This window comes from Ranitomeya variabilis, chromosome 5, assembly GCF_051348905.1.
Source record: "Ranitomeya variabilis isolate aRanVar5 chromosome 5, aRanVar5.hap1, whole genome shotgun sequence".
In the NCBI taxonomy this organism is placed as follows: domain Eukaryota; kingdom Metazoa; phylum Chordata; class Amphibia; order Anura; family Dendrobatidae; genus Ranitomeya; species Ranitomeya variabilis.
This window is the reverse complement of record NC_135236.1, coordinates 682,475,910-682,498,343: the sequence shown is the minus strand read 5'-3', so window position 1 is coordinate 682,498,343 and position 22,434 is coordinate 682,475,910. Positions and strand designations below refer to the sequence as shown.

The 22,434-nt window shown below is 48.0% G+C and overlaps 1 protein-coding gene across 3 annotated transcripts in view; it reads left to right on the top strand.

Moving 5' to 3' along the window:
• Window positions 1–22,434, top strand: part of TBXAS1 (thromboxane A synthase 1) — an 88,279-nt gene that overhangs the window by 28,318 nt on the left and 37,527 nt on the right. For 2 of the 3 annotated variants that reach the window (XM_077267153.1, XM_077267155.1), the window contains one exon: window positions 7,058–7,405. The exons of the other annotated variant lie outside the window; for it this stretch is intronic. The gene's annotated coding sequence lies outside the window, so the exon portion shown is untranslated. Of the gene's footprint in view, window positions 1–7,057; window positions 7,406–22,434 lie in introns of those variants that run through there. 3 annotated transcript variants of the gene reach the window in all.

Genomic DNA, 22,434 nt, shown 5'->3' with positions numbered 1-22,434 from the left:
AAGTTTCGGACCCTCCAACGTGGCCCACACGACAGTTACAGTGATGTGGTGCATGGACTGGGGACCCACTTTGACCAGTGGACCCAAGGACTGTCAGTGACCACATTTGCACAGCTGCGAGACCTGATGATCAAAGACCAGTTCTTCCATCTTTGCCCAACTGAGGTGCGACAGTTCGTGATGGACAGAGAACCCAAAGACGTGACGAAAGCAGCACAGATTGCCGATGCCTATGAGGCCAACCGTAGATCGGAAGTGCGGAAGCCAGTCACCACCAGCTGGAGAGGGGGTAAGCCTGCATCCAACGCCAGTACCCCTGCCAGCCAACCTACCAGAGGTCCTGTCCCCGTGGCCAACAGCACCAGACCTACCACCGAACTTCGCCAGTGTTACCACTGCAGGCAGACTGGACACCTCAGTCACCAATGTCCAGCCAAGCAGAAGAACCCCTCATCCAAGGCCCCAGGGCCTAATGCAGCAGTTCTTTTGGTGGGTGGTGTGGCTGGGAGGGGGTGTGATAACGTACAGCATGTCATTGTGGGAGGTCATGTTGCTACAGGCCTCAAGGACACCGGGGTGAACGAACCCTCATCCGACCCGAACTGGCGGCCCCTGAAGAAATCATTCCGGGGAAAACCCTAACTGGCACTGGGATTGGGGGCATCAGCTGTCCCTTACCGATGGCCCGGGTTTATATTGATTGGGGTGCCGGGATCAGGGTGAAGGAAGTGGGGCTGTCTGATAATTTGCCCACTGATGTTTTGTTGGGGACTGATTTGGGGAGGTTGTTTGCATACTACGTCCCTGACACCCCTCCCCAATCTGCTAATAAGGGTAACGTTAACCCTGATGATGATGATGATGATGATGATGGGAAATCGCATGTGTTACCTGACCATGCTTTATCTTGTAATGATGCATCTGTTAACCCTTTTTTCCCTAGGATTGATGGTGAAAATGTTGTACCTGTGCCAACTGAACCTAATAATGATGTTTCTGTGAAAGTTGATGTGTCCGTAGGTACAGGAGTGCTCAGCCACGTCGCTCTGCGGAGTGAGACGGCTGAGGAACCCCTAGCAGGGGCAAGTGTCGGTGCTACCGGAAATGGGGAGATACATGGGAACCGTGAGGAAGGTGATGCCATGCAATTGACCAGTGCCACCGAGGAAGGTAACTGGCCCATAAGTAGCAATGCTCCTGAGGTAATGGGGGTGGATGGGGAAGTAGAGCCCATAGCAGCGTCGGCTGATGGGTCTGTAGAAACCCCCGGGGAGACAGCCTACGTAGCTGCTGTCACCCGCAGTCAGAGTGCCCGGAACGCAGATAACTGTCTGCCTCCCGGACCCTCCTCAGTCATCAGTATGACTGAACCAGAGGTGGACCCAGAGCAGGTCCCAGAGGGCTCCCGTGGGGAAGGGACCCTGACGTCACTTCTGGCTTCCCCTAGCCAGGAGTTTCATGCCGCTCTGCACACAGATGCGAGCCTAGAGAGTTTGAGACAACTCGCCGGGACGTCATTCTCCGAGACTGATAAGGAGAAGGTGTTCTGGGAAAGAGGAAGGTTGTACCGGGAGACAGTACCCGGAGAATCACAAAAGGAGTGGTTGAGGGAAAGACAGCTGGTCGTCCCACAGCAATTCTGGGGTGAGTTGTTGCGGATTGCCCATGAGATCCCGCTAGCTGGACACTTGGGGATCAGCAAAACTAAGGCCCGGCTGTCTCAACACTTCTATTGGCCTAAGATGGGGACAGATGTGTCAAACTACTGCCGCTCCTGTGTCACCTGTCAAAGAGTGGGGAAGGCGGGGCCTGCTCTTAAGGCTCCCCTGATCCCTTTGCCAGTGATAGAGGAGCCTTTCCAGAGGATTGCGGTGGACATTGTGGGCCCGCTGGCCGTCCCCAGCAGCTCTGGAAAGCGATATATTCTTACTGTGGTAGACTACGCTACCCGGTACCCAGAGGCAGTAGCTCTGTCGTCAACTAGGGCAGATAAGGTGGCGGATGCCCTGTTGGCCATCTTTTCACGTGTAGGATTTCCCAGGGAAATGCTTACTGATCAAGGGACCCAATTTATGTCTCGCTTAATGGAGGCTCTCTGTAAGAGAATGCAGGTGAAGCACCTGGTATCGAGTGCGTATCACCCACAGACCAATGGCTTGTGTGAACGCTTCAATGGTACCCTCAAACAGATGCTACGCATGCTGGTTGAGACACAAGGGCGCGACTGGGAGCGGTACCTCCCACACCTGCTATTCGCTTACCGAGAGGTTCCGCAGGCCTCGACGGGGTTCTCCCCCTTCGAGCTCCTGTACGGCAGGCAAGTCCGGGGACCCCTTGGGTTGGTAAGAGAATCCTGGGAAGAGGAGCCAAACCCTTCTGAAGTGTCCATAGTGGAGTATGTCATGCGCTTCCGTGACAAGATGCAGACCTTGACGCAGTTGGTGCATGACAACATGACGCAGGCTCAGGCTGATCAGAAGCACTGGTACGACCAGAACGCCTGGGAGCGGACCTACCACGTGGGTCAAAAGGTTTGGGTGCTGGTTCCCGTACCAACGGATAAGCTTCAGGCAGCCTGGGAGGGCCCGTACGTCGTCCACCAACAGCTCAACCCGGTCACCTACGTGGTCACACTTGACCACACTCGGGGTAGGCGAAAGGCCTTTCACGTCAACATGATGAAGGCTCATCACGAACGTGAACCTTTCGTCCTACCGGTCTGCAGCGCACCCGAAGACGGGGAGGAATACGCCCTCCTGGACATGCTGGCCCAAGCCAAGGCCTGTGGGTCCATTGAGGACGTGGAGGTAAGCGCCTCGCTAGATGAACCACAGCGGTTGCAGTTGCAAACCACACTGGAACCCTTCCGGGTCGTGTTCTCCAACCGGCCTGGAAGGACTGAGTTAGCGGTCCACGAGGTGGACACCGGGAATCACGCCCCACTACGGCGAACACCCTATCGAATCTCTGACCAGGTGCAGCAGATTATGCGCCAGGAGATCGATGAGATGTTACAGCTGGGGGTGATTCGACGGTCAAAGAGCGCGTGGGCCTCACCTGTAGTTCTCGTGCCAAAGAAGGACCGGACCACCCGGTTCTGCGTGGACTACAGGGGGCTCAACGCCATTACAGCCTCTGACGCGCACCCAATGCCGCGCATCGAGGAGCTGCTTGAGAAGTTAGCTGGCGCAAAATACCTGACAATAATGGATCTGAGTCGCGGATACTGGCAGATTCCCCTGAGCCCCGAGGCGCAGGAGAAGTCCGCCTTTATCACACCCTTTGGACTGTACGAGTCCACAGTCATGCCCTTCGGCATGAAGAATGCCCCTGCCACTTTCCAGCGGATGGTCAATCTCCTGCTTCAGGGACTGGAGAAGTACGCTGTGGCGTACTTAGATGACATTGCCATCTTCAGTCCCTCCTGGGATGAACACCTGCAGCATCTCGAGGAGGTGCTCAGGCGAATTCACCAAGCAGGCCTGACTATCAAGCTGGGAAAGTGCCAGATGGGCATGAGGGAGGTCCACTACCTGGGGCACCGGGTAGGCGGAGGCACCCTGAAACCGGAGCCTGACAAAGTGGGCGTGATCGTGAACTGGCCCACTCCTGGGACCAAGAAACAGGTGATGTCCTTCCTGGGCACTGCAGGGTACTATAGGCGCTTTGTGCAGCACTACAGTAGCCTGGCAAAACCTTTGACGGACCTCACCAGGAAGAAGCTACCCCACATCGTCAACTGGACAGATGGCTGTGAGGGGGCCTTCCAGGCGTTGAAAACAGCACTGTGCAACGCCCCTGTGTTGAAAGCAGTCGACCGTTCTTGGTACAGACCGACGCCAGCGAGTTTGGCCTCGGTGCTGTGCTCAGCCAGGTTGACTCGGAGGACCAAGAGCACCCCGTGTTGTACCTGAGCCGGAAACTTTTGCCGAGGGAAGTGGCCTACTCCACCATTGAGAAGGAGTGCCTGGCCATAGTCTGGGCCCTGCAGCGCTTGCAGCCCTACTTGTACGGTCACACCTTCACTGTGGTGACTGACCACGACCCTCTGAGCTGGCTAAGCACCATGTGTGGAACCAATGGCAGGTTGCTATGCTGGAGCCTTGCCCTTCAGCAATTTGACTTCACCATTAAACACAAAGCGGGCAAAGAGCATGGGAATGCAGATGGACTCTCCCGCCAGGGTGAACCCACGGAGGTGCGCATGGAGGCATACCGAGAGGTTCTGCCGCCGTAGCGCACACTAAAAGGGGGAGGTGTCACGATATGGTATGAAATATCATATAAGTTTAGTTTCTCTTGTCAGCCCAGGATGTGGGCTAAGAAACCCCCCTTCTCTTTTACTTCAGAGTTGAGCTTGCCTTGCCAATGTACATGGGGGAAGAGCGTTTTATTGCCTAAAGGAATGTTTACGACCAGGTAGAAGCTTCCTCCAGCAAGAACTGGATTCTAAGTCTCTAGAACCATGCGGTCCTTTGTTCCATTTTTGTAAGATATTAGGCAAACGATTTAAAATACGAACACAAAAATATATCGTCATAATCACACTCGGAGGATCTACCCATCACTCTAAGCATCAGCGTCTAACTCCATCGGGTGAAGAAGTAGGGATTGCTCTGTAAATAATAGGACATATTTGATCTCCTTAGAAAGCCCACGGTAATCTGAGATGAATGCTGGGTTTGTCAGGACTATGATATGTTCAGCAGCGGAATTACAAGTCTTAGAAAGATTTAGCTTATACTTAGTCAAAATGCAGAGAGAGGAGGGACTGGGATAGCCAGCCTTTTTGGTGATGTCACCAAGCTAAGCTATAACTGTTTTGGCCGGACTCCAGCAGTCAGTCTGTTGCTGGAAGAACATGTGGGTCTGACCTGAAGAGCTGTACCTCATGCATTGGGATTTTTGGGAGCCCCTCCCACTAGCATGGTGTTTGCCTGAACTGATATGAACTAAGAACATGTGAGTTATCTTTTCTTCCTTTAATCCTTTTATTTTCATAATTACCTTGTACATATTTGCAATTGTCTCATTTGTAACATCTTTGTATAATTTTGATAAAGCACTGCCTAACCTTTCTGGAGTATAATTTTTATAATAATAATAATAATAATTTTTATTTATATAGCGCCAACATATTCCGCAGCGCTTTACAACTTATAGAGGGGACTTGTACAGACAATAGACATTACAGCATAACAGAAATCACAGTTCAAAATAGATACCAGGAGGAATGAGGGCCCTGCTCGCAAGCTTACAAACTATGAGGAAAAGGGGAGACACGAGAGGTGGATGGTATTTAATGCTAGTTCTTCCTCCCTGCTCTAAAAACGTACCCTGTCTCTTGAAGGGAAATTACGCTACTGTTTTGGGTTAGCTCCGGACCCGTTTGATCGGAGCTGGTGGCAGCTTACCGTGTGCAGACTTTTGGAGTGTTGTTTCAGCGACTGCAGCTTGATAATTATTGTTCCTGCCTGCGTGGGAGTAGTTATCGCGTCGCTGCAGCGCGCCCAATAGCCAGTACATAGCAGGCAGCCTTTCTGGCGACTAATTACCCTAGGTGCAGTACCTAATCTGACCTGAGAGTAAGGGGGGCGCCAGAGAGCTGCAAGTGTTAAGTGGAACTGTAAGCGGGGTACACAAATCCCTGCAGTTCATGGTATATTGGAGAGCAGTGGGATACCTAAAATAAGCCCCTGCTGTAACCTAAGAGGTCAATAGCATTGTGTGTGTTTTTTTTATCACATTGTGGCAGTGGAGGGATAACTAAGATAAGCCCCCTGCACATGTGATAGCCGTCTGCTGGTCTAAAGTCACCCCAATCCGTGACATATTGTGGGCAGCGGCTAAGGGATCTTGACAGTCACGGTGTGAATCGTGACAAACTCGAAGCACCGTAAGTGGTGGAATCGTGACACTGATAGTAACAACTCCCAGTATCTCCTTACCATTGTTATGTATATGCTAGGAGTTATAGGTTCATGCTATACAAATGTATGGAACTAATCTGACACTGCGATTGTTCAATGTACTAAGCTTAGTGATGTATTTTTGTACTGACGGTGGTTCTGGTGCTGTGTTCATGTACTGGATCTGGTAATGTATTCATGATGGTTCTGGTGTTAAATTCATGTACTGATGGTAGTTCTGGTGCTGTATAATGGGTCTACTGGTGCTGTATTCATGTACTGATATTGATTCTGGTGCTCTATTCATGTACTGATTATGGTTCTTGCATAGTATACATAAACTGTTGGGGATCCTGCTGCTCTATTAACATACCCATGGTGGTTCTGGTGCTGTATACATGTACTGATTGTGGTTCTGGTGATCTATACATGTACTGATGGTGGTTCTGGTGCTGTATACATGTACTGATTGTGGTTCTGGTGATCTGTACATGTACTGATGGTGGTTCTGGTGCTGTATAAATGTACTAATGGTGGTTCTGGTGTTGTATTCATGTATTTCTCTGTCACGCACTTCTATGGCAACTCTGATATTTTTCATTAGGGTACAACTTCCCTGTCAATTGAGACACAAGAATTTCTGGAATTTCTCTGTTAGTACAGTGTAGTGAGTGCAGATCTGGATATGACTAAAGTATAAAATATGATGTGACCGCAAAAAAAGTGACTCTCTGGAGGTCCCTGGAGGATAAAAGAAAATGTAACAGCAGAATACTGACTACAGCTCTGGAGGTGACTAGAGGATAAGACACGATCTAGTAGCAGAATAGTGAGTGCAGCTCTGCAGGTGACTAGAGGATAATACATGATGCAACAGCACAATAGTGACTGGAGGTGACTGGAAGATAAGCCATCATGTAACAGCAGAATAGTGAGTGCAGCTCTGGAGGTGACTGGAGGATAAGACACGATGTAACAGCAGAATAGTGAGTGCAGCTCTGGAGGTGACTGGAGGATAAGACATTATGTAAGAGCAGAATAGTGAGTGCAGCTCTGGAGGTGACATAAGTACAAAACATAATTTCAATAACTGTAAAAACAAATATCTGAATATTTTCTATTTTTGCTATTTTCCTTCTTCTTGTCAGTCTCTTGGCTCTCCGGTCCGCTGAGGTCATTCTTACTGACAGATACAATCAGTGCAGTGCGGCTCCTGGACCTGACATGTAGTGACCGGTCCCTCCGCCATACAGCCCCCGGCACATCCCACCATGAGGGGGAAACATTAATGAGACAGAAGAGCCGCCATTACTGCCCGAAAATAATCCCCGCTGCGAATCTGCAGAATCAAATCTCCCAGGTGTCTGCAGGATCCGACCGCCCCCGACAGCGCCGCCCCGGAATCTGCTCGACAGGAGCGCGGTATACAACGAGCCCTCAGGTGTCACACCTGGGAAAATAACCCCTGCACTGCCACCGAATGCTGCCCCCGAAAAGTAAGTGAACCATAGTCTGTATATATATACACTGCACAGCACCACTCCTCCTGTCCTCTATATATACACTGCACAGTACCACTCCTCCTGTATATATACACTGCACAGTACCACTCCTCCTGTATATATACACTGCACAGTACACTCCTCCTGTATATATACACTGCACAGTACCACTCCTCCTGTATATATACACTGCACAGTACCACTCCTCCTGTATATATACACTGCACAGTACCACTCCTCCTGTCCTGTATATATACACTGCACAGTACCACTTCTCCTGTATATATACACTGCACAGTACCACTCCTCCTGTATATATACACTGCACAGCACCAGTCCTCCTGTATATATACACTGCACAGTACCACTCCTCCTGTATATATACACTGCACAGTACCACTCCTCCTGTATATATACACTGCACAGTACCACTCCTCCTGTCCTGTATATATACACTGCACAGTACCTCTCCTCCTGTATATATACACTGCACAGTACCACTCCTCCTGTATATATATACTGCACAGTACCACTCCTCCTGTATATATATACTGCACAGTACCACTCCTCCTGTATATATACACTGCACAGTACCACTCCTCCTGTATATATACACTGCACAGTACCACTCCTCCTGTATATATACACTGCACAGTACCACTCCTCCTGTATATATACACTGCACAGTACCACTCCTCCTGTATATATACACTGCACAGTACCACTCCTCCTGTATATATACACTGCACAGTACCACTCCTCCTGTCCTGTATATATACACTGCACAGTACCTCTCCTCCTGTATATATACACTGCACAGTACCACTCCTCCTGTATATATATACTGCACAGTACCACTCCTCCTGTATATATATACTGCACAGTACCACTCCTCCTGTATATATACACTGCACAGTACCACTCCTCCTGTATATATACACTGCACAGTACCACTCCTCCTGTATATATACGCTGCACAGCACCACTCCTCCTGTATATGTACACTGCACAGTACCACTCCTCCTGTATATATACACTGCACAGTACCACTCATCCTGTATATATACACTGCACATTACCACTCCTCCTGTCCTGTATATATACACTGCACAGTACCACTCCTCCTGTATATATACACTGCACAGTACCACTCCTCCTGTATATATACACTGCCCAGTACCACTCCTCCTGTATATATACACTGCACAGTACCACTCCTCCTGTATATATACATTGCACAGTACCACTCCTGTATATATACACTGCACAGTACCACTCCTCCTGTATATATACACTGCACAGTACCACTCCTCCTGTATATATATACTGCACAGTACCACTCCTCCTGTATATATATACTGCACAGTACCACTCCTCCTGTATATATACACTGCACAGTACCACTCCTCCTGTATATATACACTGCACAGTACCACTCCTCCTGTATATATACGCTGCACAGCACCACTCCTCCTGTATATGTACACTGCACAGTACCACTCCTCCTGTATATATACACTGCACAGTACCACTCCTCCTGTATATATACAATGCACAGTACCACTCCTCCTGTATATATACACTGCACAGCACCACTCCTCCTGTATATATACACTGCACAGCACCACTCCTCCTGTATATATACACTGCACAGCACCACTCCTCCTGTATATATACACTGCACAGTACCACTCCTCCTGTCCTGTATATATACACTGCACAGTACAACTCCTCCTGTATATATACACTGCACAGTACCACTCCTCCTGTATATATACACTGCACAGTACCACTCCTCCTGTATATATATATACTGCACAGTACCACTCCTCCTGTATATATATATATACACTGCACAGTACCACTCCTCCTGTATATATACACTGCACAGTACCACTCCTCCTGTATATATACACTGCACAGCACCACTCCTCCTGTATATATACACTGCACAGTACCACTCCTCCTGTATATATACACTGCACAGTACCACTCCTCCTGTATATATACACTGCACAGTACCACTCCTCCTGTATATATATATATACTGCACAGTACCACTCCTCCTGTATATATACACTGCACAGTACCACTCCCCCTGTATATACACACTGCACAGTACCACTCCCCCTGTATATATACACTGCACAGTACCGCTCCTCCTGTATATATACACTGCACAGTACCACTCCTCCTGTATATATACACTGCACAGTACCACTCCTCCTGTATATATACACTGCACAGCACCACTCCTCCTGTATATATACACTGCACAGTACCACTCCTCCTGTATATATACACTGCACAGTACCGCTCCTCCTGTATATATACACTGCACAGTACCGCTCCTCCTGTATATATACACTGCACAGTACCACTCCTCCTGTATATATACACTGCACAGTACCACTCCTCCTGTATATATACACTGCACAGTACCACTCCTCCTGTATATATACACTGCACAGCACCACTCCTCCTGTATATATACACTGCACAGTACCACTCCTCCTGTATATATACACTGCACAGTACCACTCCTCCTGTATATATACACTGCACAGTACCACTCCTCCTGTATGTATACACCGCACAGTACCACTCCTCCTAAATATATACACTGCACAGTACCACTCCTCCTGTCCTGTATATATACACTGCACAGTACCACTCCTCCTGTCCTGTGTATATACACTGCATAGTACCACTCCTCCTGTCCTGTATATATACACTGCACAGTATCACTCCTCCTGTATATATACACTGCACAGTACCACTCCTCCTGTCCTGTATATATACACTGCACAGTACCACTCCTCCTGTATATATACACTGCACAGTACCACTTCTCCTGTCCTGTATATATACACTGCACAGTACCACTCCTCCTGTCCTGTATATATACACTGCACAGTACCACTCCTCCTGTCCTGTATATATACACTGCATAGTACCACTCCTCCTGTATATATACACTGCACAGTACCAGGCCTCCTGTCCTGTATATATACACTGCACAGTACCACTCCTCCTGTGTATATACACTGCATAGTACCACTCCTCCTATTCTGTATATATACACTGCACAGTACCACTCCTCCTGTCCTGTATATATACACTGCACAGTACCACTCCTCCTGCCCTGTATACTGGGTGCACAGTATGACTTCTCCTGCCCTGTATACTGGGTACACTGTTGTGAATTCCGTTCTTGGGCTCCATCCTGTGGTTGCGAATGGTATTTTTGGGAGTTCTGCTCTTGGGCTCCCTCTGGTGGTTTCAAGTGGAACTTAGCAGCTGCGTTCACTAATCGGTTTCCTGGCCTTGTTATTTAACTGGGCTTTTGGCTTTAGTGGATGCCAGCTGTCAATGTATTTCCTGTGGATTCAGTCCTTTCCTGGAAGTTCTCTGTTGGCCAGTCCATTTTCAGCTTAAGATAAGTCTGCTACTTTTTGGGTGTTTCCCTGCTTATGACCTTCTGTTCAGTTCAATTTATGTCTCTTTGGTCCAGCTTGTCATTATGAAATATTTCGGCTAGTTGGAAGCTCTGGGGTCGCAGATTTGCCCCTCCACACCGTGAGTCGGTGTGGTGGTTATTTTTGTAAACTCTGCGTGGACTTTTAGTTTTTATACTGACCGCACAGTAGCCTTTTCTATCTCTGTCTATTTAGGTAGTATTGGCCTCCTTTGCTAAAAAATCTAGTTTCATTTCTGAGTTTGTCATTTTCCCTCTCCACTCACCGTCAATATTTGTGGGGGGCTATCTTCCTTTGGGGGTTTGTCTGAGGCGAGATAGCTTTCCGTTTCCATCTTCAGGGGTAGCTAGTTCTTAGGCTGTGCAGAGGCGTCTAGGCAGAGATAGGAACGCTCCACGGCTATTTCTAGTGTTGGTGTTAGGAGTAGGGATTGCGGTCAGTAAAGTTACCACCTCCTCAGAGCTAGTCCTATTTTTGTTTTACCCACCAGGTCATTTCAGTGCTGCTCCTTAGCGAGTTCATGATTGGTTTTGCCCACCAGGTCATCTCAGTACCGCTCCGTACCCACCAGGTCATAACAGTAATTTTTCTACTGTGGTTAAACCTCTGACCGATTTGACCAAGAAAGGTGCTGATGTGGTGAATTGGTCCTCTGCGGCTGTGGAGGCCTTTCAGGAGCTTAAGCGTCGTTTTACTTTTGCCCCTGTGTTGCGTCAGCCAGATGTTTCTCTCCCTTTTCAGGTTGAGGTTGACGCTTCTGAGATTGGGGCAGGGGCCGTTTTGTCTCAGAGAAATTCTGATGGCTCTTTGATGAAACCATGTGCTTTCTTCTCCAGAAAGTTTTCGCCTGCTGAGCGTAATTATGATGTCGGCAATCGGGAGTTGTTGGCTATGAAGTGGGCATTCGAGGAGTGGCGACATTGGCTTGAGGGAGCCAAGCATCGTGTTGTGGTCTTGACCGACCATAAGGATCTGATTTACCTTGAGTCGGCCAAGCGCTTGAATCCTAGACAGGCTCGGTGGTCTTTGTTTTTCTCCCGTTTTGATTTTGTGGTCTCGTATCTTCCGGGATCTAAGAATGTGAAAGCTGATGCCTTGTCTAGGAGTTTTTTGCCTGATTCTCCTGGAGTCCGTGAGCCGGCTGGTATTCTCAAGGAGGGGGTGATTCTTTCTGCTATCTCCCCTGATTTGCGGCGGGTGCTTCAGGAGTTTCAGGCTGATAGACCCGACGGCTGTCCTGTGGGGAAATTGTTTGTTCCTGATAGATGGACTAATAAGGTGATTTCTGAGATCCATTGTTCGGTGTTGGCTGGTTATCCTGGGATCTTTGGAACCAGAGATTTGGTTGCCAGGTCCTTTTGGTGGCCTTCTTTGTCACGGGATGTGCATTCCTTCGTGCAGTCCTGTGGGATTTGTGCTCGGGCTAAGCCCTGCTGTTCTCGTGCTAGTGGGTTGCTTTTGCCCTTGCCTATCCCTGAGAGGCCCTGGACGCATATTTCCATGGATTTTATTTCCGATCTTCCTGTGTCTCAGAAGATGTCTGTCATCTGGGTGGTTTGTGACCGGTTTTCTAAAATGGTCCATTTGGTACCTTTGCCTAAGTTGCTTTCCTCCTCTGATTTGGTTCCTTTGTTTTTCCAGCATGTGGTTCGTTTGCATGGTATTCCGGAGAATATTGTGTCTGACAGAGGTACCCAGTTTGTTTCTAGGTTTTGGCGGTCCTTTTGTGGTAGAATGGGCATTAATTTGTCTTTTTCTTCGGCGTTTCACCCTCAGACAAATGGACAGACGGAGCGAACCAATCAGACCTTGGAAACCTACTTGAGATGCTTTGTGTCTGCTGATCAGGATGATTGGGTTACCTTCTTGCCGTTGGCCGAGTTTGCCCTTAATAATCGGGCTAGTTCGGCTACTTTGGTTTCGCCTTTTTTTTGCAATTTCGGTTTTCATCCTCGTTTTTCTTCAGGGCAGGTTGAGCCTTCGGACTGTCCTGGGGTGGATTCTGTGGTGGACAGGTTGCAGCGGATTTGGACTCATGTGGTGCACAATTTAACATTGTCTCAGGAAAAGGCTCAACGTTTTGCTAACCGCCGTCGGTGCGTTGGTGTTATGGTTCTCAATGGCAAGAGAACATAGCCCAGCAAACATAAGTACTAGCTCTTGGAAGGATGGAAACTAAACTGACCATGAACTAAACCTGCCGCACAACTAACAGTAGCCGGGTAGCGTAGCCTGCGTTTTATCCCTAGACGCCCAGCGCCGGCCGGAGGACTAACTAATCCTGGCAGAGGAAAATATAGTCCTGGCTCACCTCTAGAGAAGTTTCCCCGATAGGCAGACAGAGGCCCCCACATATATTGGCGGTGATTTTAGATGAAATGACAAACGTAGTATGAAAATAGGTTTAGCAAAATTGAGGTCCGCTTACTAGATAGCAGGAAGACAGAAAGGGCACTTTCATGGTCAGCTGAAAACCCTATCAAAATACCATCCTGAAATTACTTTAAGACTCTAGTGTTAACTCATAACATCAGAGTGGCAATTTCAGATCACAAGAGCTTTCCAGACACAGAAACGAAACTACAGCAGTGAACTGGAACAAAATGCAAAAACAAACGAGGACTAAAGTCCAACTTAGCTGGGAGTTGTCTAGCAGCAGGAACATGCACAGAAAGGCTTCTGATTACAATGTTGACCGGCATGGAAGTGACAGAGGAGCAAGGTTAAATAGCGACTCCCACATCCTGATGGAAACAGGTGAACAGAGGGGATGATGCACACCAGTTCAATTCCACCAGTGGCCACCGGGGGAGCCCAAAATCCAATTTCACAACAGTACCCCCCCCTCAAGGAGGGGGCACCGAACCCTCACCAGAACCACCAGGGCAATCAGGATGAGCCCTATGAAAGGCACGGACCAGATCGGAGGCATGAACATCAGAGGCAGTCACCCAAGAATTATCCTCCTGACCGTATCCCTTCCATTTGACCAGATACTGGAGTTTCCGTCTGGAAACACGGGAGTCCAAGATTTTTTCCACAACGTACTCCAACTCGCCCTCAACCAACACCGGAGCAGGAGGCTCAACGGAAGGCACAACCGGTACCTCATACCTGCGCAACAATGACCGATGAAAAACATTATGAATAGAAAAAGATGCAGGGAGGTCCAAACGGAAGGACACAGGGTTAAGAATCTCCAATATCTTGTACGGGCCGATGAACCGAGGCTTAAATTTAGGAGAAGAAACCCTCATAGGGACAAAACGAAAAGACAACCACACCAAGTCCCCAACACAAAGCCGAGGACCAACCCGACGCCGGCGGTTGGCAAAAAGCTGAGTCTTCTCCTGGGACAACTTCAAATTGTCCACTACCTGCCCCCAAATCTGATGCAACCTCTCCACCACAGCATCCACTCCAGGACAATCCGAAGATTCCACCTGACCAGAAGAAAATCGAGGATGAAATCCCGAATTACAGAAAAAAGGAGACACCAAGGTGGCAGAGCTGGCCCGATTATTGAGGGCAAACTCCGCTAAAGGCAAAAAAGCAACCCAATCATCCTGATCTGCAGACACAAAACACCTCAAATATGTCTCCAAGGTCTGATTCGTCCGCTCGGTCTGGCCATTAGTCTGAGGATGGAAAGCAGACGAGAAAGACAAATCTATGCCCATCCTAGCACAGAATGCTCGCCAAAATCTAGACACGAATTGGGTTCCTCTGTCAGAAACGATATTCTCCGGAATACCATGCAAACGGACCACATTTTGAAAAAACAGAGGAACCAACTCGGAAGAAGAAGGCAACTTAGGCAGGGGAACCAAATGGACCATCTTAGAGAAACGGTCACACACCACCCAGATGACAGACATCTTCTGAGAAACAGGAAGATCCGAAATAAAATCCATCGAGATGTGCGTCCAGGGCCTCTTCGGGATAGGCAAGGGCAACAACAATCCACTAGCCCGAGAACAACAAGGCTTGGCCCGAGCACAAACGTCACAAGACTGCACAAAGCCTCGCACATCTCGAGACAGGGAAGGCCACCAGAAGGACCTTGCCACCAAATCCCTGGTACCAAAGATTCCAGGATGACCTGTCAATGCAGAAGAATGAACCTCAGAAATGACTTTACTGGTCCAATCATCAGGAACAAACAGTCTACCAGGTGGGCAACGATCAGGTCTATCCGCCTGAAACTCCTGCAAGGCCCGCCGCAGGTCTGGAGAAACGGCAGACAATATCACTCCATCCTTAAGGATACCTGTAGGTTCAGAGTTACCAGGGGAGTCAGGCTCAAAACTCCTAGAAAGGGCATCCGCCTTAACATTCTTAGAACCCGGCAGGTAGGACACCACAAAATTAAACCGAGAGAAAAACAACGACCAGCGCGCCTGTCTAGGATTCAGGCGTCTGGCGGACTCAAGATAAATTAGATTTTTGTGGTCAGTCAATACCACCACCTGATGTCTAGCCCCCTCAAGCCAATGACGCCACTCCTCAAAAGCCCACTTCATGGCCAAAAGCTCCCGATTCCCAACATCATAATTCCGCTCGGCGGGCGAAAATTTACGCGAGAAAAAGGCACAAGGTCTCATCACGGAACAATCGGAACTTCTCTGCGACAAAACTGCCCCAGCTCCGATTTCAGAAGCGTCGATCTCAACCTGAAAAGGAAGAGCAACATCAGGCTGACGCAACACAGGGGCGGAAGAAAAGCGGCGCTTAAGCTCCCGAAAGGCCTCCACAGCAGCAGGGGACCAATCAGCAACATCAGCACCCTTCTTAGTCAAATCAGTCAATGGCTTAACAACATCAGAAAAACCAGCAATAAATCGACGATAAAAGTTAGCAAAGCCCAAAAATTTCTGAAGACTCTTAAGAGAAGAGGGTTGCGTCCAATCACAAATAGCCTGAACCTTGACAGGATCCATCTCGATGGAAGAGGGGGAAAAAATATATCCCAAAAAGGAAATCTTTTGAACCCCAAAAACGCACTTAGAACCCTTCACACGCAAGGAATTAGACCGCAAAACCTGAAAAACCCTCCTGACCTGCTGGACATGAGAGTCCCAGTCATCCGAAAAAATCAAAATATCATCCAGATACACAATCATAAATTTATCCAAATAATCACGGAAAATGTCATGCATAAAGGACTGAAAGACTGAAGGGGCATTTGAAAGACCAAAAGGCATCACCAAATACTCAAAGTGGCCCTCGGGCGTATTAAATGCGGTCTTCCACTCATCCCCCTGCTTAATTCGCACCAAATTATACGCCCCACGGAGATCTATCTTAGAGAACCACTTGGCCCCCTTTATGCGAGCAAACAAATCAGTCAGCAGTGGCAACGGATATTGATATTTAACCGTGATTTTATTCAAAAGCCGATAATCAATACACGGTCTCAAAGAGCCATCTTTCTTAGCCACAAAGAAAAAACCGGCTCCTAAGGGAGATGACGAAGGACGAATATGTCCCTTTTCCAAGGACTCCTTTATATATTCTCGCATAGCAGCATGTTCAGGCACAGACAGATTAAATAAACGACCCTTAGGGTATTTACTACCCGGAATCAAATCTATGGCACAATCGCACTCCCGGTGCGGAGGTAATGAACCAAGCTTAGGTTCTTCAAAAACGTCACGATATTCAGTCAAGAATTCAGGAATCTCAGAGGGAATAGATGATGAAATGGAAACCACAGGTACGTCCCCATGCGTCCCCTTACATCCCCAGCTTAACACAGACATAGCTTTCCAGTCAAGGACTGGGTTATGAGATTGCAGCCATGGCAATCCAAGCACCAACACATCATGTAGGTTATACAGCACAAGAAAGCGAATAATCTCCTGATGATCCGGATTAATCCGCATAGTTACTTGTGTCCAGTATTGTGGTTTATTACTAGCCAATGGGGTGGAGTCAATCCCCTTCAGGGGTATAGGAGTTTCAAGAGGCTCTAAATCAAACCCACAGCGTTTGGCAAAGGACCAATCCATAAGACTCAAAGCGGCGCCAGAGTCGACATAGGCATCCGCGGTAATAGATGATAAAGAACAAATCAGGGTCACAGATAGAATAAACTTAGACTGTAAAGTGCCAATTGAAACAGACTTATCAAGCTTCTTAGTACGCTTAGAGCATGCTGATATAACATGAGTTGAATCACCGCAATAGAAGCACAACCCATTTTTTCGTCTTAAATTCTGCCGTTCACTTCTGGACAGAATTCTATCACATTGCATATTCTCTGACGTCTTCTCAGTAGACACCGCCAAATGGTGCACAGGTTTGCGCTCCCGCAGACGCCTATCGATCTGGATAGCCATTGTCATGGACTCATTCAGACCCGCAGGCACAGGGAACCCCACCATAACATCCTTAATGGCATCAGAGAGACCCTCTCTGAAATTCGCCGCCAGGGCGCACTCATTCCACTGAGTAAGCACAGCCCATTTACGGAATTTCTGGCAGTATATTTCAGCTTCGTCTTGCCCCTGAGATAGGGACATCAAGGCCTTTTCCGCCTGATGCTCTAACTGAGGTTCCTCATAAAGCAACCCCAAGGCCAGAAAAAACGCATCCACATTGAGCAACGCAGGATCCCCTGGAGCCAATGCAAAAGCCCAATCCTGAGGGTCGCCCCGGAGCAAGGAAATCACAATCCTGACCTGCTGAGCAGGATCTCCAGCAGAGCGAGATTTCAGGGACAAAAACAACTTGCAATTATTTTTGAAATTTTGAAAGCAAGATCTATTCCCCGAGAAAAATTCAGGCAAAGGAATTCTAGGTTCAGATATAGGAACATGAACAACAAAATCTTGTAAATTTTGAACTTTCGTGGTGAGATTATTCAAACCTGCAGCTAAACTCTGAATATCCATTTTAAACAGGTGAACACAGAGCCATTCCAGGATTAGAATGAGAGAGAGAGAGAGAAAGGCTGCAATATAGGCAGACTTGCAAGAGATTCCATTACAAGCACACTCAGAACTGAAGGGAAGGGGAAAAAAAAAAAAAAAAATCTTCAGCAGACTTCTCTTTTCTCTCCTTTCTCTGTCAATTAATTTAACCCTTTTTTTGGCCGGTCAAACTGTTATGGTTCTCAATGGCAAGAGAACATAGCCCAGCAAACATAAGTACTAGCTCTTGGAAGGATGGAAACTAAACTGACCATGAACTAAACCTGCCGCACAACTAACAGTAGCCGGGTAGCGTAGCCTGCGTTTTATCCCTAGATGCCCAGCGCCGGCCGGAGGACTAACTAATCCTGGCAGAGGAAAATATAGTCCTGGCTCACCTCTAGAGAAGTTTCCCCGATAGGCAGACAGAGGCCCCCACATATATTGGCGGTGATTTTAGATGAAATGACAAACGTAGTATGAAAATAGGTTTAGCAAAATTGAGGTCCGCTTACTAGATAGCAGGAAGACAGAAAGGGCACTTTCATGGTCAGCTGAAAACCCTATCAAAATACCATCCTGAAATTACTTTAAGACTCTAGTATTAACTCATAACATCAGAGTGGCAATTTCAGATCACAAGAGCTTTCCAGACACAGAAACGAAACTACAGCAGTGAACTGGAACAAAATGCAAAAACAAACGAGGACTAAAGTCCAACTTAGCTGGGAGTTGTCTAGCAGCAGGAACATGCACAGAAAGGCTTCTGATTACAATGTTGACCGGCATGGAAGTGACAGAGGAGCAAGGTTAAATAGCGACTCCCACATCCTGATGGAAACAGGTGAACAGAGGGGATGATGCACACCAGTTCAATTCCACCAGTGGCCACCGGGGGAGCCCAAAATCCAATTTCACAACAGTTGGTCCCCGGCTTCGGGTTGGGGATTTGGTCTGGTTGTCTTCTCGTCATGTTCCTATGAAGGTCTCTTCCCCTAAGTTCAAACCTCGTTTTATTCGTCCTTATAGGATTTCGGAAATTATCAATCCGGTGTCTTTTCGTTTGGCCCTTCCAGCTTCGTTTTCCATTCATAATGTGTTCCATAGATCTTTGTTGCGGAGATATGTGGTGCCCATGGTTCCCTCCGTTGACCCTCCTGCTCCGGTGTTGGTTGAGGGGGAGCTGGAATATGTGGTGGAGAAGATTTTGGATTCTCGTCGTTCAAGGCGGAAACTTCTGTATCTGGTCAAGTGGAAGGGTTATGGCCAGGAGGATAACTCTTGGGTTTTTGCCTCCGATGTCCATGCTGCCGATTTGGTACGTGCTTTTCATTTGGCTCGTCCCGATCGGCCTGGGGGCTCTGGTGAGGGTTCGGTGACCCCTCCTCAAGGGGGGGGGTACTGTTGTGAATTCCGTTCTTGGGCTCCATCCTGTGGTTGCGAATGGTATTTTTGGGAGTTCTGCTCTTGGGCTCCCTCTGGTGGTTTCAAGTGGAACTTAGCAGCTGCGTTCACTAATTGGTTTCCTGGCCTTGTTATTTAACTGGGCTTTTGGCTTTAGTGGATGCCAGCTGTCAATGTATTTCCTGTGGATTCAGTCCTTTCCTGGAAGTTCTCTGTTGACCAGTCCATTTTCAGCTTAAGATAAGTCTGCTACTTTTTGGGTGTTTCCCTGCTTATGACCTTCTGTTCAGTTCAATTTATGTCTCTTTGGTCCAGCTTGTCATTATGAAATATTTCGGCTAGTTGGAAGCTCTGGGGTCGCAGATTTGCCCCTCCACACCGTGAGTCGGTGTGGTGGTTATTTTTGTAAACTCTGCGTGGACTTTTAGTTTTTATACTGACCGCACAGTAGCCTTTTCTATCTCTGTCTATTTAGGTAGTATTGGCCTCCTTTGCTAAAAAATCTAGTTTCATTTCTGAGTTTGTCATTTTCCCTCTCCACTCACCGTCAATATTTGTGGGGGGCTATCTTCCTTTGGGGGTTTCTCTGAGGCGAGATAGCTTTCCGTTTCCATCTTCAGGGGTAGCTAGTTCTTAGGCTGTGCAGAGGCGTCTAGGCAGAGATAGGAACGCTCCACGGCTATTTCTAGTGTTGGTGTTAGGAGTAGGGATTGCGGTCAGTAAAGTTACCACCTCCTCAGAGCTAGTCCTATTTTTGTTTTACCCACCAGGTCATTTCAGTGCTGCTCCTTAGCGAGTTCATGATTGGTTTTGCCCACCAGGTCATCTCAGTACCGCTCCGTACCCACCAGGTCATAACAGTAATTTTTCTACTGTGGTTAAACCTCTGACCGATTTGACCAAGAAAGGTGCTGATGTGGTGAATTGGTCCTCTGCGGCTGTGGAGGCCTTTCAGGAGCTTAAGCGTCGTTTTACTACTGCCCCTGTGTTGCGTCAGCCAGATGTTTCTCTCCCTTTTCAGGTTGAGGTTGACGCTTCTGAGATTGGGGCAGGGGCCGTTTTGTCTCAGAGAAATTCTGATGGCTCTTTGATGAAACCATGTGCTTTCTTCTCCAGAAAGTTTTCGCCTGCTGAGCGTAATTATGATGTCGGCAATCGGGAGTTGTTGGCTATGAAGTGGGCATTCGAGGAGTGGCGACATTGGCTTGAGGGAGCCAAGCATCGTGTTGTGGTCTTGACCGACCATAAGGATCTGATTTACCTTGAGTCGGCCAAGCGCTTGAATCCTAGACAGGCTCGGTGGTCTTTGTTTTTCTCCCGTTTTGATTTTGTGGTCTCGTATCTTCCGGGATCTAAGAATGTGAAAGCTGATGCCTTGTCTAGGAGTTTTTTGCCTGATTCTCCTGGAGTCCGTGAGCCGGCTGGTATTCTCAAGGAGGGGGTGATTCTTTCTGCTATCTCCCCTGATTTGCGGCGGGTGCTTCAGGAGTTTCAGGCTGATAGACCCGACGGCTGTCCTGTGGGGAAATTGTTTGTTCCTGATAGATGGACTAATAAGGTGATTTCTGAGATCCATTGTTCGGTGTTGGCTGGTTATCCTGGGATCTTTGGAACCAGAGATTTGGTTGCCAGGTCCTTTTGGTGGCCTTCTTTGTCACGGGATGTGCATTCCTTCGTGCAGTCCTGTGGTATTTGTGCTCGGGCTAAGCCCTGCTGTTCTCGTGCTAGTGGGTTGCTTTTGCCCTTGCCTATCCCTGAGAGGCCCTGGACGCATATTTCCATGGATTTTATTTCCGATCTTCCTGTGTCTCAGAAGATGTCTGTTATCTGGGTGGTTTGTGACCGGTTTTCTAAAATGGTCCATTTGGTACCTTTGCCTAAGTTGCTTTCCTCCTCTGATTTGGTTCCTTTGTTTTTCCAGCATGTGGTTCGTTTGCATGGTATTCCGGAGAATATTGTGTCTGACAGAGGTACCCAGTTTGTTTCTAGGTTTTGGCGGTCCTTTTGTGATAGAATGGGCATTAATTTGTCTTTTTCTTCGGCGTTTCACCCTCAGACAAATGGACAGACGGAGCGAACCAATCAGACCTTGGAAACCTACTTGAGATGCTTTGTGTCTGCTGATCAGGATGATTGGGTTACCTTCTTGCCGTTGGCCGAGTTTGCCCTTAATAATCGGGCTAGTTCGGCTACTTTGGTTTCGCCTTTTTTTTGCAATTTCGGTTTTCATCCTCGTTTTTCTTCAGGGCAGGTTGAGCCTTCGAACTGTCCTGGGGTGGATTCTGTGGTGGACAGGTTGCAGCGGATTTGGACTCATGTGGTGCACAATTTAACATTGTCTCAGGAAAAGGCTCAACGTTTTGCTAACCGCCGTCGGTGCGTTGGTCCCCGGCTTCGGGTTGGGGATTTGGTCTGGTTGTCTTCTCGTCATGTTCCTATGAAGGTCTCTTCCCCTAAGTTCAAACCTCGTTTTATTCGTCCTTATAGGATTTCGGAAATTATCAATCCGGTGTCTTTTCGTTTGGCCCTTCCAGCTTCGTTTTCCATTCATAATGTGTTCCATAGATCTTTGTTGCGGAGATATGTGGTGCCCATGGTTCCCTCCGTTGACCCTCCTGCTCCGGTGTTGGTTGAGGGGGAGCTGGAATATGTGGTGGAGAAGATTTTGGATTCTCGTCGTTCAAGGCGGAAACTTCTGTATCTGGTCAAGTGGAAGGGTTATGGCCAGGAGGATAACTCTTGGGTTTTTGCCTCCGATGTCCATGCTGCCGATTTGGTACGTGCTTTTCATTTGGCTCGTCCCGATCGGCCTGGGGGCTCTGGTGAGGGTTCGGTGACCCCTCCTCAAGGGGGGGGTACTGTTGTGAATTCCGTTCTTGGGCTCCATCCTGTGGTTGCGAATGGTATTTTTGGGAGTTCTGCTCTTGGGCTCCCTCTGGTGGTTTCAAGTGGAACTTAGCAGCTGCGTTCACTAATCGGTTTCCTGGCCTTGTTATTTAACTGGGCTTTTGGCTTTAGTGGATGCCAGCTGTCAATGTATTTCCTGTGGATTCAGTCCTTTCCTGGAAGTTCTCTGTTGGCCAGTCCATTTTCAGCTTAAGATAAGTCTGCTACTTTTTGGGTGTTTCCCTGCTTATGACCTTCTGTTCAGTTCAATTTATGTCTCTTTGGTCCAGCTTGTCATTATGAAATATTCCGGCTAGTTGGAAGCTCTGGGGTCGCAGAT